Genomic DNA, 17,409 nt, shown 5'->3' with positions numbered 1-17,409 from the left:
TACCCTTACCCCTTATCCTTCCCCATGCCATTCCCTGGCAGCTGCCGTCCCATGCTTTCTATTTCAGGCTGTCCTGTTCCTGTCCCTTCCCTTATGCCTGATTAAAGCCTGTAGACTCAAGATACCTCGAATCCTGTCTCTTATTTATTGAGCTATCTGTTTTATTCACTGTATTCAAAAATAGTACCGGTAATTAATTATTTATTTACCACAATGGGTTTGATCTAGATGATAATTTATGTCTCCTAACAATAGAAAGTTATCTGTTGCTAGGGCGTAGGGTGCGATTGCTTCGACAAGCTTCTCCACAAAATGAGTTTTGGCACCTGGGGGTCTATAGATAAGGGCCACTTTCCATGACACCTGGTTTCCTATGGTCAAGGAGGCAATACACATTTCACCCCAGCGTTCTAGATAGGAGTCATTGATGTGAATTTTGATATCAGGTTTATAGATTATTACCGTTCCTCCGCCCTGCTTACCTAGGCGGTCAAGCCTGTGTATTTTATAAGGGGGAGGTAAGGCTACTGAGATATCTGGTGAGGAGGACTCCTGTAACCAGGTTTCTGTGATATATAACGCATCGGGCAGTGTGAGTCCAGGAGCGCCCAAATTTCCACGGCATGTTTAGGCACCGATCTGGAATTACAGTACATGCATGATAACTGAGGCTGTGGAGTGGGGCTTTTTATTGTTGCTAAAATTCTTCTTTCTCTACTATTGGTACTGCCATTATGGGAAGTGGTATGGGAAGCAGTATGGGACAGCCTGCCTATATTCAAGGAGTTGAGCTCCTGGTTAGTGTAGCGGATGATACCCATAGTGGGTAACAGCCCAGGTGGATTGAGGGCTGAGGAGAGAAAAAAGAAGAAAAGGTGCAGGGTACCTGGTGTCTGGAGTCGGCCGGGAGCGGACGGGCGCAGATGGGCTTGCCTTTGGCGCGCTGCCGGTGCGCCGCTGCGCGCGTCCGCTCGGCGCACTTCTAGATAACGAAAAAGTGGGCGGGACCGCAACAGTGATAGGATGGCCCTAGAGCGCTGACCTTTCTCCCTCCAGGAAGTGAGTCGCTCATAGGGATGGTGTTAATCCCTCCGCTCAAACGGCACAACCGCGACGGAACAGGGACTCCAGGAACAGGTAACAAACAGTACAGTATTAAAATGTGCAAAATAGCAGGTTTAAAATCACGAGCAAAATTGCCAATGCCTGTAGCTGTCTTCAGGAGGTTTCAACTGCGCGCGTCCGCTCGGCGCACCTCTAGATAACGAAAAAGTGGGCGGGACCGCAACAGTGATAGGATGGCCCTAGAGCGCTGACCTTTCTCCCTCCAGGAAGTGAGTCGCTCATAGGGATGGCGTTAATCCCTCCGCTCAAACGGCACAAGCCGCGACGGAACAGGGACGCAAGGAACAGGTAACAAACAGTACAGTATTAAAATGTGCAAAATAGCAGGTTTAAAATCGCAAGCAAAATTGCCAATGCCTGTAGCTGTCTTCAGGAGGTTTCAACTGCGCGCGTCCACTCGGCGCACTTCTAGATAACGAAAAAGTGGGTGGGACCGCAACAGTGATAGGATGGCCCTAGAGCGCTGACCTTTCTCCCTCCAAGAAGTGAGTCGCTCATAGGGATGGTGTTAATCCCTCCGCTCAAACGGCACAAGCCGCGACGGAACAGGGACGCCAGGAACAGGTAACAAAGAGTACAGTATTAAAATGTGCAAAATAGCAGGTTTAAAATCACTAGCAAAATTGCCAATGCCTGTAGCTATCTTCAGGAGGTTTCATAGAGGATTGATGGTGAATTGGTATAGTGAAATATAAAATTTGAGAACTGGACATGTTAGTCTGTTATTTTGATTGAAATGGATAGTGGAGGGATAGAAGAGTGACGGATTTAGGCTTTGTTTGTTTGTTTTAGAGTTCATTGCAGTAGGAGGAGGCTTGGGATGAGTAAAAAGGGATGTGGAGGGGAAGAGTCAGATCGAAGAGTTTAGAAAGGCTTGTTTTGGGGGATCGGTATAGCAAAGAGGTGTCAGATGGTGCAAGGAGGGGTAGTGTAGGGAAGAGTCTAGAAAGGACTATTTTGGTGATCATAATAGTGGTATGGGGTTTGGGATGATTGAGAGAGTGGCTGTAGAGGATACATTTATACAGATATAGGGTGAGAAAAAGGGTAATGCATTGGATATTGCTGAATTAGAAGAAAGTAATACATATATAGATCCATAAGTACATGGAAAGTGTATAGATGCATAAAGGAAGAAGTATGTGTAGATTAAAGATATTGATAGAGGCTTAGGGTGAGAAATAGGGTAGTGCTTTGAATATGCTTTAATTGGAGAAAAGTAATATAGATCCAAGTACATGGAAGGTATATAGATGCATAAAGGAAGTAAATATGTGTAGATTAAAGATGCATTAGAATAACTCTTGTTTCAAAGTGTTGTACTTAAAAATGTCTTTTTTTTGTCAAACATAATTCTTCAACATGTTATACAAAGCAATACTCATATATAGGTACATATCTATAGTACAAATAAATGCTTATATACAAAGCGTATATTTCTGTTTGCGTATGGTGCTTATGAGGGGAAGAGCCAATTCTGGAGTAGTTTTCTGAAGATATGGTGGTTGTCGGTGGATCTTATGTTGGGGGTAAAGAATTCCATTCTTTGGCTGCTTGAGCAGAGAAGGATGTGCCACTGATGTTTTTTTTTCATGAATCTTGGTATTTTGAGGCAAGGTGTCACTCTAGAGCGGAGGTTCCTTTGTTGAATAATAATAATAATAAACTGAGTTACTAGCATGGTTTATTGTGACCAACTCAGGATCTATACCTGCTCCATTATGAGTTGTTGAGTTGGATGCCGTCTGGAGCACTGGGACCAGTGATCAATTTATCTTGCGATTGACTAAAATCGGTCCATCGCACTCGTCGCCTACAATTGGAAAGTGTCAATCTGCCATCAATAGGGTAATCTGAATTAGGGACGCTACCAGGATTAAACTCCTTTAGTTCAAGCACCAGAGCATGATGGTCACTATCTAGGCATGGAACCACCCTAAAATCGATTAACCTATCCCAGGATTTGGAGTCAATTAGGATGTAGTCTAATAGAGAGCCACAGTTATTTCTATGGAAGGTATAACTACTTAATGTTTCATTCATAGTTCTACCACTGCAAGCTCTTAGGGAGTGATGCAAGACAAGGCAGTTCATCTGAATGCGGAGAATGTAGTGTCTGTTCCCTCACATCCGCATCCAAAGTACTCACTCTGGAACCAGGAAAAACTTGGCATCAACGACAACACACGAACTGCAATACGTGCAATGTCGTGTATTTAATAACATGCCCTTGCGGATCGAGATACGTAGGGATGACCAAGAGGATGGTTAAGCTCCGGATTGGTGAACACCGTAGCAATATAAGATGTGGCAAAGACAACACTAAATTGACCACACATTTTAAAGAGCATAAACACTCCCCTACAGATATCCATTGGCCTGTGTTGGAGCACCTGGATCATGGAACAGAGTCGAGTCTGTTTGAGAAAGAACAGAGATGGATACATCGCTTGTCTAGCCATGTATCCGGGCTGAATGATGACATCCCCTGGAACACTGTAATGAGACGCTGAGGCTGGCCCAGGATAACAATTATGACGCATGTCTCTAAATTCGGAATTCCAAATGCTGAATGATCAAAGATTCCTTTTTCCTGAAAGGTACATGAGATCATAGACATGAATTAGTAACCAACACACGATGAAAATCACAGTAGGAACTATCGTTAAGTGCACTATAATATACTGATGAAAGCTCTACGTTCTATGAGATACGAGGAATTGTAATTTTCTTTGTTGTCTCAATTATAACCTGCTTGGTAGTCCCAATCAGGAACGAGAAGTCTCTGAAAACAGAATGAGATAAAGAATAAAACCATCTGTTTATTTATAGGTGCATATACATAGAATTTTGAAAGTCATAAATTGCAAAATAACATCGATGTAAAAAAAAATTTCAGTATTTCTATGAATGATGACTAAATGAAATTCCCATGTAGTCGGAATGGTGGGTGGCTAGTCCACTCTTTGTGTTGCCTCTCTTTGATGTCTCAACTGCAACCTGCCTTGCAATCTCAATCAGGAGCGTGAAGTCTCGTGAGGCTGAATGAGAGAAAGAACAGGACCATCAGTTTATTTACAGATTTATATACATAGAAGTATGGAAATCGTAATTTGCAGAATAACATCCATACGAAAATATTATCAATAATTTTAAATATCATGGAAATCCCCTTGTAGTCGGAACGGTGGGTGCTTAGTCCACTCTTTATGTTGCCCGCCGCACCAACACACATCAACAGTCAGCTGACTAAGCCGCGTTTCGCTTTGTGCGTGGTGACGTGCGCAATACTCATAACATCATGCGCAAGCCGGTGGACGTGATGTTCAGAGAACGGCGTTTTCCAAAATAGGTGGACGGCGGCGAGTCGCTGTGGTTGAAGTAAGTGTTTGGAGTCTGGTAGTGGGTTTCAAAGGTTTATTTCTTAAGAAATGAGGCCACAGTCGGAGCCTGCTGTCTGTAAAAAACGGGTCCTGTTTTCATATCATTTTGCAGTGGACACGCAGCGTGAAGACTGAGCCGCGCTGTTTCTCTAAGGGGCATACCTCTGATCAGACTTGATGTGAGTAGAGACTTCTGCTAATGACCATACTTTAGCGTTATAGTGTAGTATTCTTCAAGAGATTTTAATATTCGATTGTGTGGTCTAACATACAATGACTTTCATTTAATAACAGGGGTAGCTTGAGGGAATGTATTTCTTGTTTTTTTTATTTTAAAATAATGTCTTTTCTCAAGTTGAGAATAAGGCACAATTCCTAACATGACCAAAGTTTGGTTGAGTTTCGGAACCCATAGACAGGGGGAGTGGTGATATTAAGAATTGCCTAATAATCTGAATACCTCCCAAGACATTGTTCTTATAAGGTTACAGATACAGCACAGATGTTGAAACATGGAGACAACCATAATGATGTTAGCAAAATGAATTATTGATGCTAAACAAACATGTAATGAATGATGTTTTACGTTTGTATGTTATTTCAGGTTGGGCTCCGGTTGATTTACCGCGAGTACATGACGACACAGTACAAAACCGTAAGTCTTTTTACCTAAAGAGAAAACCTCAATGAATTTTTTCTTGTTTTTCACATAAATATCTTCACGGTGTGGACGTGCCTTAGCGTGTACGGACCCCCGGGGGATTACACACTTATGGTCCTGATGAAAGCAGCGCCATAAATGGCTTTTTTTGACAGCAGAAACATGTTGACCTTATTATTTTTGTAGGAGACAGTGATTATTACAACAAATATAACAGTCTCCTCACCTGTTTTTAATGTGACCAGCAGACCTACGAATAAAGTTTTTTGAGGTATTGTTGATTACTTTTAACTTTTCACCCATAATCACTGAGCACATAGTACTTATTTCACTACCAACCTGCTCCGCTGCATTCGCAGGCGTTGTAGCACACGGGGGAGATATTCGGTTTCCCCCGTGGGAACCCCATGATGAAGCATGTCATCACTAGGATGAGTGAGGGTTCTTTTTACAAATAGTACCATTTTTCATTACGAATAGGTTGTCTCTCAATTTCATAATGATTTGTTTGTTTTGTTTTTTTCACTTACACATAGTGATTTAACCGTTAGTTGCTCTTTTGTTGTTGAAATAGTTCATCTGAATTATCTAGTCTCCGGGATTGCCCAAAAATTATCCTCGTCATATAGGCTGTCCAGGAGCATTCCCTCTAGTGGCTCGAACTGGCAATTGAAATCCCCATGTAAGATCATCATATGATTTTCAATAATGGTACCTAAGAACGTAGTTAGTTCTTCCAATGTAATTGACTCCTTTCCCAGAACCGTAGGTCTAGAATATACATTTAAAAGAACAACGGAAATCTTTAAGGGAAACTGGAGTATAACACATAGTATATCATTCGATCCTGTGTCGATATGCTTGGCCGTGCATCCTAGATGAACTCCCACCCATGTTCTAAGGCCTCCTGATGGTCTCCCTTTACCCCCAGATGTTGCGGGGATACTAAAGGTGGCAAAACACAACTTGGGGAACTCCCCTCTAGCCCATGTTTCCTGAAACATGCACATCTCGAATTGACTAATAAAAGAGCCCCAGTTAGGATCATCTATCTTATTATTCAGACCTGCGATGGTCCATGATAGGCCCCTTGCTTTTGTACAATTAGCGGGATTCGGTGTATCAGGCGCTAGGTGGGGTGCTTGCCATACGGCCTCTGTCTTTCCACTTTCATCCTTGAAATTTGACCCCACGGGTAAACAAAATTGAGGATTATCCCTCCGGACCGAGCCACCGCCTTTGTGGGTGCAACCAGGGGAGCCTCTCATGCTCCCAGAGGTTGGGCCCTCCCTGCGTGGGATACATGGTCCTATATCACTAACCTGGATCTGGGTTTTTGTTTGGGGTGGATAAATGTGTACCTTAATGATAGAGGGGTTTTCCTTTAGCCAGTCTACTCCATCCAAGCAGCTAAATCTATTTACAGTGGAAATGTTAAAAATAGGTTGCTTTTGCCAGTGCTGATGAGTCAACTCACGGTTATTGGGGTCATTTCCCCAGCCCCGCTCTGAATGTCTGATGTCATGGTAGGGCCTGTTGGGGGGTAGAAATAACCCAAAGGGAGTACTTGAATACCACCCATTTATCTCCCATCCTCTCTAGCTAACATTTTTTGGGGTCATCGACGGATTTCTAAAATTAATTATTATGCAATCTCCATGTACATCCTTATATCGTCTGCCTTTCCATCCCACCTTGCGTGTGGTTAGGATCTCTTCCACATCCTCATAAATAAAATATTATGGTTTTCAAGCCAGTGAACACATTTGTTCTTTAATTCTTGGTGAGATTCAGATTGATCCCTTCTTAGTTCAGGGATACCTGCAAGAATGAGGACATACGGAGTTGATGCGGGTGATGGATTTATAACTGGAGGGGGTAAAAAGTGGTTGGCGGCTTCTATGTTTGTAGAGGCGCCTCCCGCAGCCTGCCTATTGTTTGATTGTTGTAGCCCTGTGGATTTATACAATGGGGGTGGGCAATTAGCTTGGTTAGAGGTAACCGGTGTGGGCCTTGCAGGGCTATCTCTAATGGCCTCCGATGTGCGGATCTCCCATTTGGTTTTAGAGGCAGGGCATGTTCATTAGGTTTGAGGCTAGGATTAACCAACGCATTGCTTATAGTGGTCTGCACTCGTAACCCGTATTCAGGTCCAGCAATAGCATGGGCACCCCACCTTGTACTTATCCAATCATTAAAAAGTACAGACAGCCCGTCAACACTCTCTTGTAAGGATCTAAGTTCATCCTTAACTATATCCCTCATTTGGATCTGTAGATCCACCACCAACTTTGTAACCCACACTGGCTGATCACTTATGGTTTCCATGCTCTCTTCTGGGTTCCCCATCCCAAGTTTCCCATTATCAGAAGTAACACCCTGGGGCTTCTTCCTTCTTGCAGGTGCTTTCGCCTTAGGTTTAGGTTTGCCTTTTCTGTACGGTTGGTTTGGAGTTATAGCCCTGGGTGGCTCAGGGATAACTACTTCTATTATTGGTGTTTGGTCACTGGAGAGGTCAGTTATAAAAGCCCCTGAGATTTGTAAGATACTCGGGTCAGTCAGTGCAATTTCTGCGTTTGGGGTCAGGGACAGTCGTCTCTCGGTCCGCTCTATTTCAGTTGCCACGGCTCCTAGAGCCTTTTCTAGCATCCTGTCAATAGAGGTAGGTTTACTATTTGGTTTGGACAAGACCGGGGCCTGTTTCTTCTCAACGCATGCTCTTCTCCCCATTCTGAAATATTTTTAAGATTAGACTCTCGCATTAGTTATTAGGTTTAAACTTTAGGTGGCCGCAAGAGGTTCCTCTTGAAAGCACCACTACGGTGCTCTATACGGAACTACACGAATACTTAGTAAGTGAACCAGTGCTAGAAAGTATTATCTAAGACCAGCAGGGTAAGCAGAGGAATCTACACATACAACGTTCTTCAGTGTTCTCAGTCCAGAGTCAATTGTGATACACACTGTGCCAACTGGGTGCCAATAAAAGAAAGGACAATTTAAAAGGTTTAGCAATCTGGAGGACATAGCCACAGTACCTTAAATACGGGTCCCAGGGATTAGGGGTTATAGAGCAGGCCCAGCCCAGCCTCCTCTGGCCTCTGACGGCCCCGCCCTTGTCTCAAGCTTCGCCAAGCGCACTCCCGCGCGCGTCCCACGGTGCGAGAGCCCTACTCTGAATTCCAAGCACCTCCTGATGCTTGTTAATGGCGTCACAGACCGGCGCCACAGGGGGAATGCTGGTGCTTGTGGTCCCCTGGACCTCGCTGAGTGTTGGCGTGCAGCAGGAAAGACAGCCAGGACAGGGGAACAAAGGTAAACGTTGCAGTCTGCCTAGACCGTTTAGTGGAAGTGTTGCCGTGTCCTCGGAATAGCGTTGGCGGAGCCAATGCAGGGCTTTCAAGGCAGGGGAGATGTGGTCTAGCGGTTTGATATAAAAGAGTAGTCTGGCAGCCGAGTTCTGAATCCGTTGTAGTCTTTTCATGGTCGTTAAAGGTGATCTGTAGTAGAGGCTATTGGCGTAATCGAGTTTGGACAAAACAAGGGAGATGGTAGCTTGGACCTTGTGTGGAAATCTCAAATGGAGGAAGATTTAAAGCAGAGTTGTTATAGTAACAAAGCTTGATCTTGCTAGTTTGTCCACTTGGGCATTCATCGATAGCTTGGAGTCCATGGTCAAATCGAGGTTTCTTACTTACTTCGATACTTTAAGCGGTGATCCCAGTTCATCACGCCTAGCGGCAAGCGATCATAATGTTTCCAATCGCCACAGGTGAGTATTTCCGTTTTGGAAGCATTCAATTTGCGGTGGCTCCAAATCATCCATTGATCCACGGCTCTGAAACAACTGAAAATTGGCGAGTTTCCAATGTCTTTGGGGCATTCCAGTTGAAGGAGTATTTGCGTGTCATCTGCATAATTATGTGAGTTATGACGGGTTTACAAGCCCATCTAGTCGCACACTGTTCACTTGGTGTGATACACCTTCAACATTTTTTTTTAAACATTCCACTTAACTCTATACCATATAACAGTTTCTTTTTTTAATCCATAATTCACTTTGTTATGATTATCAATACATTATATTATATATTAATCAATTCTTCATTTTTTTTTCTTTTCATTGTTCAACATGTATGGTACACAGCATTCAGCTTACAACCCAGCTGGGCCAGCCACGCGTAATTTGTATTGCATCATGCGCATCAAAGGTACACAGCCTGAAGGCCGACAACCCTGGGGTTTGGCGGCACATAACGATCCGCTACAATACTGCACAATCATACAAGCATTTGGTAATGTAAAAGTATGGGTCTATGGGGATTTTCTCTTTTTGTATGCGAACTCATAGTCACAGATCTATGCTAGCACTCATCAACGTCTTCAGGTGAAGTAAGGCCCACTATGACACGAGTGGGTCGCAAGGAAGAATGTCGGTTGAGTTCGCCTTTCAAGAGGGCGTGGTGCAGCATTATTGAGGGATGAGGCTGCTCAGCATCTCAAGTGTGTCGGTGAGCGTGTATCTATATAGCTTATACATCCTGATGAGAGTGTCTAATGTGTGTATTGGTGTTCAGGTAGGATCACCTCGGCCATGGCTGCTATTCCCGAAGGCCCCATGGTGTAGTGAGTACAATAGTCAACTTTAAAGTGCTTGGTCCAAAGGGGGGTGGGACCAGTATGTCAATAAACTTCAAAACAGTAACATGGGAAAGACACGGTAAAGGTAGGGGGAACGGGGGTAGAGATAGCCATTTGTTCAAGGAGGGAAGTGAGGTGCCAATGTGTCGTTAGCGGTCCAGTGAGTGGGTAGGCAGGAGTGCACAAGGGGGAATTACCACCATAAGGGTGCGTCGGGTGCAGTAGTATAGTGCTATGAGGGAGGCAGCCGGTGGCAGGACCCCCTGCAACAGTGGTATGTGCGGGGATGTAGGCGCGGGAGGGGCAAAACACCCGCCATCGCGGAACAGCCAGATATGTAGCACGTGGTGGGCAAGACATGGTAGCCGTGCAGGCAGCGATCGGAGTAGCATATATGGCGGTGCAATGATGCGTGGGCGCTGGGGAGGGGGGAGAGGGAAAAATATATATGAGAAGGGGAGTCTGCTGGATGCGGACGTGCCTTGTAGTGTTCATTACATTAATCAATTCTTCATATCAACAAATACATCATGTAATTCTCCATTGCTTTTGATCGTTCTTATACAATACTCATTTCATTGTATTTTGACAACACAGTTTCATAATACTGCCCAATGCATTTCGGTACTCAGAGGTACCTTCATCAGGGGCCAGGCTGAAAAAATAAAAGATAAGAGAATGTAAGTGTGCTGTTTTGATAGGGACGCCCGTGGGTGTAGTCATACCTGTGTGGGTAGTTCACTGCGCCTGAAGGCTAAAAACAAAAATATATGTATATGTTCAATGTATGCAAAACTGATATCCAACTTCATTACAAAAGCTCCATGAAACTATAGATTCTTAAGCTTACCACGTTCCTTCACTGTGTTTCCTGTTGATAAGCTGCCAGAACAAAATAATAAAGGTAATAAACTCTCCCGTCTTCCTGCTCTTTTAAGTTGCTACTGGTAATCTATCGTATCTTAAACACCATATTTCACCAACATGCCTGAGAAGCTGCCAGAGTGTTTGTAATCCCTGCAAAATATATGGTTTGTATTACAATCATCTTAATGCCAGATGCTCGTATGCTAGAAATTGCCGCTATATGATGTGCACATACCTCAATTCCTTCACTGCCCGATCTAAAAAATTATTTTTTAGATCGGGCAGTGAAGGAATTGAGGTAACCTGAGTGCTCTTCACGGTTCACATCCTTTACAACGCAACTTTTACCACCATGCAACCATGCAACCATGTCGCAGCCAACTGTGTTCTTTTGGTACTGAGGTACCCAGGGCATAGGTACACCAGGGGTATCCCTTGGGCTGCAGCAGGTACTATGCCACCCATGAGAGACCAATCAAACTGTGTCTATTGGCCTGCCATTGCAGCCTGTGTAAGCTGGTGCTAGCACCACTTACTAAAGATATAGGTTTCCTATATTTAGTGTCACTGCACTGAAGACCCATAAGTCACCCTTATGGCAGGCCTTTGCAATCCTGATAGCAGAGTGCTTGGTTCTAAGTGAGAGGGTGCCCCTGCATGAGCAGGACACCCCTGCAGCCTAGGGAGTCCGTTCTCCCGGGTTCCAAGTGTGAAAGTGCCTCTGCATGAGCAGAACACCCCTACAACCTTCGGAGTCCATTCTCCCGGGTTCCAAGTGTGAGAGTGCCTCTGCATGAGCAGAACACCCCTACAACCTTCGGAGAACATTCTCCCGGATTGTAAGTGCATCAGCCATTACGATACATTGAGTGGCCATACATCATTACGCGAGGAGCATCTCTAAACTTGCTGTAACGAACCCTGTCATGTTTGATATCTAACATGTTGGAATCATACCTGTACACACATAAAGGGATAGGGAGAACCAAACAAGACAAAACAGACTTGAATAAGGCACAAATAAATCTGTTTAGAAAACTGCCCTCACTCACACACAAATGTGTGTGACATGCTTCATCATCGGGTCTGCTTGCAATATGCCCCGGTGTAGCCACCCTCAGGACGGAGCATAAGGGAGGGGAAAACAAAAAAACAGTACAAATAAACAGACACGTATACAAAACAACACAAATGTTCCAGAAAAGTGATAACACGGTGAATGTCACCCTGTGACTGGGTATCGTGATAGAACAAAGTGCAGCATGGGAAGTGCTTAAAACTGGCTCATGGATACCCTCATGAAACTTTATTTATGGGATCCACGACCAGGATTAAAATATAGAAGGATGGGCAGTGTTTTAAAGAGAATTCAGGATCCCAAAACACCCCTCCTTAGACTGCTTGTGCCAACATGTTTCAACCAACTTACTGTGTCAAAAAATACACTGGTCACCCCGGTCTTCTTCAGGACGTCTATCTATCCCAGTCCTAACGTCCACCTCGCCGTAGTCCGGCTGGTAGATGGAATGGGCTGGATCGAGAATCGATCAAACACATATGGAGGAGAGTCCCACCATCGCGGGAAAACAAATTCTACAATAAAGCACAACCAATAATAGTAAGCTTCAATGTCTTGTGCCTGTTACTAAGAGTCCCCACTCCACATAGCATTCATATAATATCTCAATACTATCCCCAAAGGGAATATAAGATATCTGCAGCTGCAATAATATGCAGCACTTCTCTGTAACAATTTTAGATCCACTTCTCATCCTACCAGCCGCACTACAGTTGAGGTAAGGTGGGTTAATTCATCATACACTCAATAAAATATATTGCTGCATAAGGTACACCACACTCCACTGCAGCGCATACTACTGCAAAGGATCTTACATCATCCACATTCGTTCAGCATGGTAACAAACAAATGTGCCCCACTCCTATGGCGGACTTACCGAGTTTATCTTTATAAAAAGCTCGACAGGGCGCCCAGCAGGGAAGATTCCAAAGAACACAACCTGTGTTCACAAGAAGAGAAGGTAAAGTAGGAAAACTATAGTCACGGGCCAGCGATAGGGCACTACTGAGAAAGGTCCCATGTTCACTTAAACCAGTCTATATACACCTGAGTGATCGTATATACACTAGTTTCCCCATCAGTTTGAAATAAAGACACATGAAATCGCAAAAGCCCCCCCCCCCCTCTGTGCGATACTTCTTACTGTTCCGATGGAATACCACGCCAATCCACGCCTGCTTCTGGAACGCCGCGCAGGTAGCCAAGCGCGAGGCTGCTCCATTCTTTTATGTCAAACTCTTCCGCATCTGCCCTCACGCAGACGCTATAGGGCGCATGCGTCAAAATACGCAGGGCGCCGCGGCCACTGGGAAATGTAGTATCTCCCCAATGTTGTCTAGGCAACCCGCCTGGTCTCAGCAACAATGAAAGCACGCTGGAGGGCGTGTGCAATAAATTATGCAAGGCAGCGAGATCACGGGGAGAAGTCGTGTCTACCCAAAGGTTGTCACGACAGACTGCCACATCTAAGCCAAAAAAAGGAAAGAAGGGCACAACAATACTGAATACGATGCCCCCATGACTACAAAATCGCACTGGATTGTTATGCGTCGCCCTCATTTTAACATGCGAGGAAAAAATCACCCGGGGAGTAAACGAAATAATAATAAACAGGGAAAATCATCCCATGAGTGTACAAGCTCCTCTCGGGGATTAGCTCATCAGCATCCAGACTTCGCACACCATCCACCCAATCCAGATGGGTAGGGAGAAGAGGGGGGAGAGGAAGGGAAAGGGTTGAGGGGTAATTGGTTGAATGGGGTAGACGCGGGAAAAGGGAGCAGGTAAAATAGGGAGAAGTATGAGTTACTTCCTACCTATATCAACAGGGCGGCTTTAATCAAGCCATGGATGTTATACACCAGGTAGATGGAAAGGAAACCAAATAGTCTCATAGGTGGAAATAGCCGTATAGTGGCAGAGTCAGGAGAAGGAAGCCAGAGAAAAATAACAACATATCCTATGACTATCCGTATTAATCCCTGCTAGGAAAAGCCAACAACAGAGTACCTTTAGGCATCCTTCACCCTAAAATGTCTGGAACATGGGGTCCCTTATCACCTGCTCAATGAGTGCCACAGTATATCATCATTTAGTCCCATTATGTGGCTCTTGAGCCGGTAGACCCATTTTTGTTCCCGCAACAGTAAGGTGCGATTATCATCAGCAGAGTGCCTGCCTAACTTCAACTTTTCGATGATGGTCCAACTCAGGTCATCAGCAGTGTGCCCTGCCTCTAGGTAGTGTGATGTCAGCCTAGTATTAGGTGTTAGATTGGCCACATCTAATAGTGCTTCGATGTTCTGTTTTAAAATTGTGTTTGGCTGAATGTCGATGTTGTGACTTTTAGCTTTTAAATTGTGTATTACTTACTGCTGCACGCGACGCCCACCCGGTGCACTCAGACCCTTGCTAGCCCCCCCCCGCAACCGATTAAGGTGCTGCTACGGGGCAGGAATCGAGCCAACAGCCGCCATCTTGGGGGAAGTGTAAGGAGAGCGCTTCAGCTGCCTGGCCCCTCCCGCCCTCTGGCGCGCACATAAAAACTTCATCTTTTTGCGCCGCAATACTGCTTGAATTCTTCCCTCTTGACGCGGAAAGCCGGGAGGTGAAGAGGCTCGCTGTTTTAAAATTGTGTTTGGCTGAATGTCGATGTTGTGACTTTTAGCTTTTAAATTGTGTATTACTTACTGCTGCACGCGACGCCGACCCGGTGCACTCAGACTCTTGCTGGCCCCCCCCCGCAGCCGATTAAGGTGCTGCTACGGGGCAGGAATCGAGCCAACAGCCGCCATCTTGGGGGAAGTGTAAGGGGAGCGCTTCAGCTGCCTGGCCCCTCCCGCCCTCTGGCGCGCACATAAAAATGTCATCTTTTTGCGCCGCGATACTGCTTGATTTCTTACCTCTTGAGGCGGAAAGCCGGGAGGTGAAGAGGCTCGCTGTTTTAAAATTGTGTTTGGCTGAATGTCGATGTTGTGACTTTTAGCTTTTAAATTGTGTATTACTTACTGCTGCAGGCGACGCCCACCCGGTGCACTCAGACCCTTGCTTGCCCCCCCGCAGCCGATTAAGGTGCTGCTACAGGGCAGGAATCGAGCCAACAGCCGCCATCTTGGGGGAAGTGTAAGGGGAGCGCTTCAGCTGCCTGGCCCCTACCGCCCTCTGGCGCGCACATAAAAACGTCATCTTTTTGCGCCGCGATACTGCCTGATTTCTTCCCTCTTGAGGCGGAAAGCCGGGAGGTGAAGAGGCTCGCTGTTTTAAAATTGTGTTTGGCTGAATGTCGATGTTGTGACTTTTAGCTTTTAAATTGTGTATTACTTACTGCTGCACACCACGCCCACCCGGTGCACTCAGACCCTTGCTGGCCCCCCCGCAGCCGATTAAGGTGCTGCTACGGGGCAGGAATCGTGCCAACAGCCGCCATCCTGGGGGAAGTGTGAGGGGAGCGCTTCAGCTGCCTGGCCCCTCCCGCCCTCTGGTGCGCACATAAAAATGTCATCTTTTTGCGCCGCAATACTGCTTGAATTCTTCCCTCTTGAGGCGGAAAGCAGGGAGGTGAAGAGGCTCGCTGTTTTAAAATTGTGTTTGGCTGAATGTCGATGTTGTGACTTTTAGCTTTTAAATTGTGTATTACTTACTGCTGCACGTGACGCCCACCCGGTGCACTCAGACCCTTGCTGGCCCCCCCGCAGCCGATAAAGGTGCTGCTACGGGGCAGGATTCGAGCCAACAGCCGCCATCTTGGGGTAAGTGTAAGGGGAGCGCTTCAGCTGCCTGGCCCCTACCGCCCTCTGGCGCGCACATAAAAACGTCATCTTTTTGCGCCGCGATACTGCTTGAATTCTTCCCTCTTGAGGCGGAAAGCCGGGAGGTGAAGAGGCTCGCTGTTTTAAAATTGTGTTTGGCTGAATGTCGATGTTGTGTCTTTTAGCTTTTAAATTGTGTATTACTTACTGCTGCACGCGACGCCCACCCGGTGCACTCAGACCCTTGCTGCCCCCCCCCCCACAGCCGATTAAGATGCTGCTACGGGGCAGGAATCGAGCCAACAGCCGCCATCTTGGGGGAAGTGTAAGGGGAGCGCTTCAACTGCCTGGCCCCTCCCGCCCTCTGGCGCGCACATAAAAACTTCATCTTTTTGCGCCGCGATACTGCTTGAATTCTTCCCTCTTGAGGCGGAAAGCCGGGAGGTGAAGAGGCTCGCTGTTTTAAAATTGTGTTTGGCTGAATGTCGATGTTGTGACTTTTAGCTTTTAAATTGTGTATTACTTACTGCTGCACGCGACGCCCACCTGGTGCACTCAGACCCTTGCTGGCCCCCCGCAGCCGATTAAGGTGCTGCTATGTGGCAGGAATCGAGCCAACAGCCGCCATCTTGGGGGAAGTGTAAGGGGAGAGCTTCAGCTGCCTGGCCCCTCCCGCCCTCTGGCGCGCACATAAAAACTTCATCTTTTTGCACCGCGATACTGCTTAAATTCTTCCCTCTTGATGCAGAAAGCCGGGAGGTGAAGAGGCTCACTGTTTTAAAATTGTGTTTGGCTGAATGTCGATGTTGTGACTTTTAGCTTTTAAATTGTGTATTACTTACTGCTGCACGCGACGCCCACCCGGTGCACTCAGACCCTTGCTGGCCCCCCGCAGCCGATTAAGGTGCTGCTACGGGGCAGGAATCGCGCCAACAGCCGCCATCTTGGGGGAAATGTAAGGGGAGCGCTTCAGCTGCCTGGCCCCTCCCACCCTCTTCCGCTTTAAATGGCCGACCCGATCCGGAGGCGCAGCGGACGGGCGCAGCGGGCACGCCGAAGGCGCCCCAAAGGCAAGCCCGTCTGTGAACGTCCGTGACCGACCGAGGCCAGGGGCAGGAACCCCTGTGGGTTTCACTTTTTTTTTTTTTTTTTTTTTTTTTTCCATTAGAAAAGTTCTTGCTTTATTCCAATCCAGTTTTTTTTTTTTTATAAGTAATTTTATTGTTGCAGCAAGTAAACACACGTAGCATTGTATGTATTAAGAGACGTGGCGTCAACATTCCGCCAAAATCTAGCTGAAGTGCAACATTTCTTATTTTTTGTAATATTGAACCAAAAACAACATTCAGATGTACAGATTGGGCTCACAGAAGCATGCTAATCATACAGTATCTATTCAAGTCATGTCAGGCCAATAGGCCAGATTTCACTATCCACAGGTAATCTTACCATCGGTTACGCCCGACGGGCCATGGAGGACCTAAGCAGCCCGCTCCCTTACCACCCCCTCCCATCCGCAGTCCCAGTGCTAATCAACCTCGTCCTCCCCCTCTGAACTGTCCTCTTCTTCTCCCTCCGGTAGTGGTGCACAAGGTTCCCCCCTGTATGTGTTCCATGGCAGCCATATTTTGTTCCATTTACGAGGATTAGCCCGCTGTTGATAGACCGCCCGCTCCACTATCATGAGCAAATCCATATTTCTGCACCACTGTGCCAAAGTCGGCGTCTCCGACGCTCCCCATCTTTGCGCTATATCCCTCTTCGCTAGCATCATCCCGATAACCACCCATCTCCGCCCATGTGGTGTAAGGTCGGTTGGGCCCCATACATTTAACAAGCAGATTCTAGGGTCGGGAGTGTAGGAGAGCTGTAGTGTTTGGGCGACTGTGCGTGCCACTCGCTTCC

At 46.2% G+C, this 17,409-nt stretch overlaps 1 long non-coding RNA gene across 1 annotated transcript in view; it reads left to right on the top strand.

The window, feature by feature from the left end:
* Nucleotides 1-17,409, top strand: part of LOC144806057 (uncharacterized) — a 131,785-nt gene that overhangs the window by 33,020 nt on the left and 81,356 nt on the right. Inside the window, exon 2 of the long non-coding RNA XR_013605676.1 lies at nucleotides 5,113-5,163. This is a non-coding gene — a long non-coding RNA (uncharacterized LOC144806057). The remainder of the gene's footprint in view (nucleotides 1-5,112; nucleotides 5,164-17,409) is intronic.

This window comes from Lissotriton helveticus (genome assembly GCF_964261635.1).
Source record: "Lissotriton helveticus chromosome 1_1 unlocalized genomic scaffold, aLisHel1.1 SUPER_1_unloc_42, whole genome shotgun sequence".
Lineage (NCBI taxonomy): Eukaryota > Metazoa > Chordata > Amphibia > Caudata > Salamandridae > Lissotriton > Lissotriton helveticus.
Note: the sequence above shows the minus strand (reverse complement) of the source record. Positions and strands in the feature narration are given on the sequence as shown.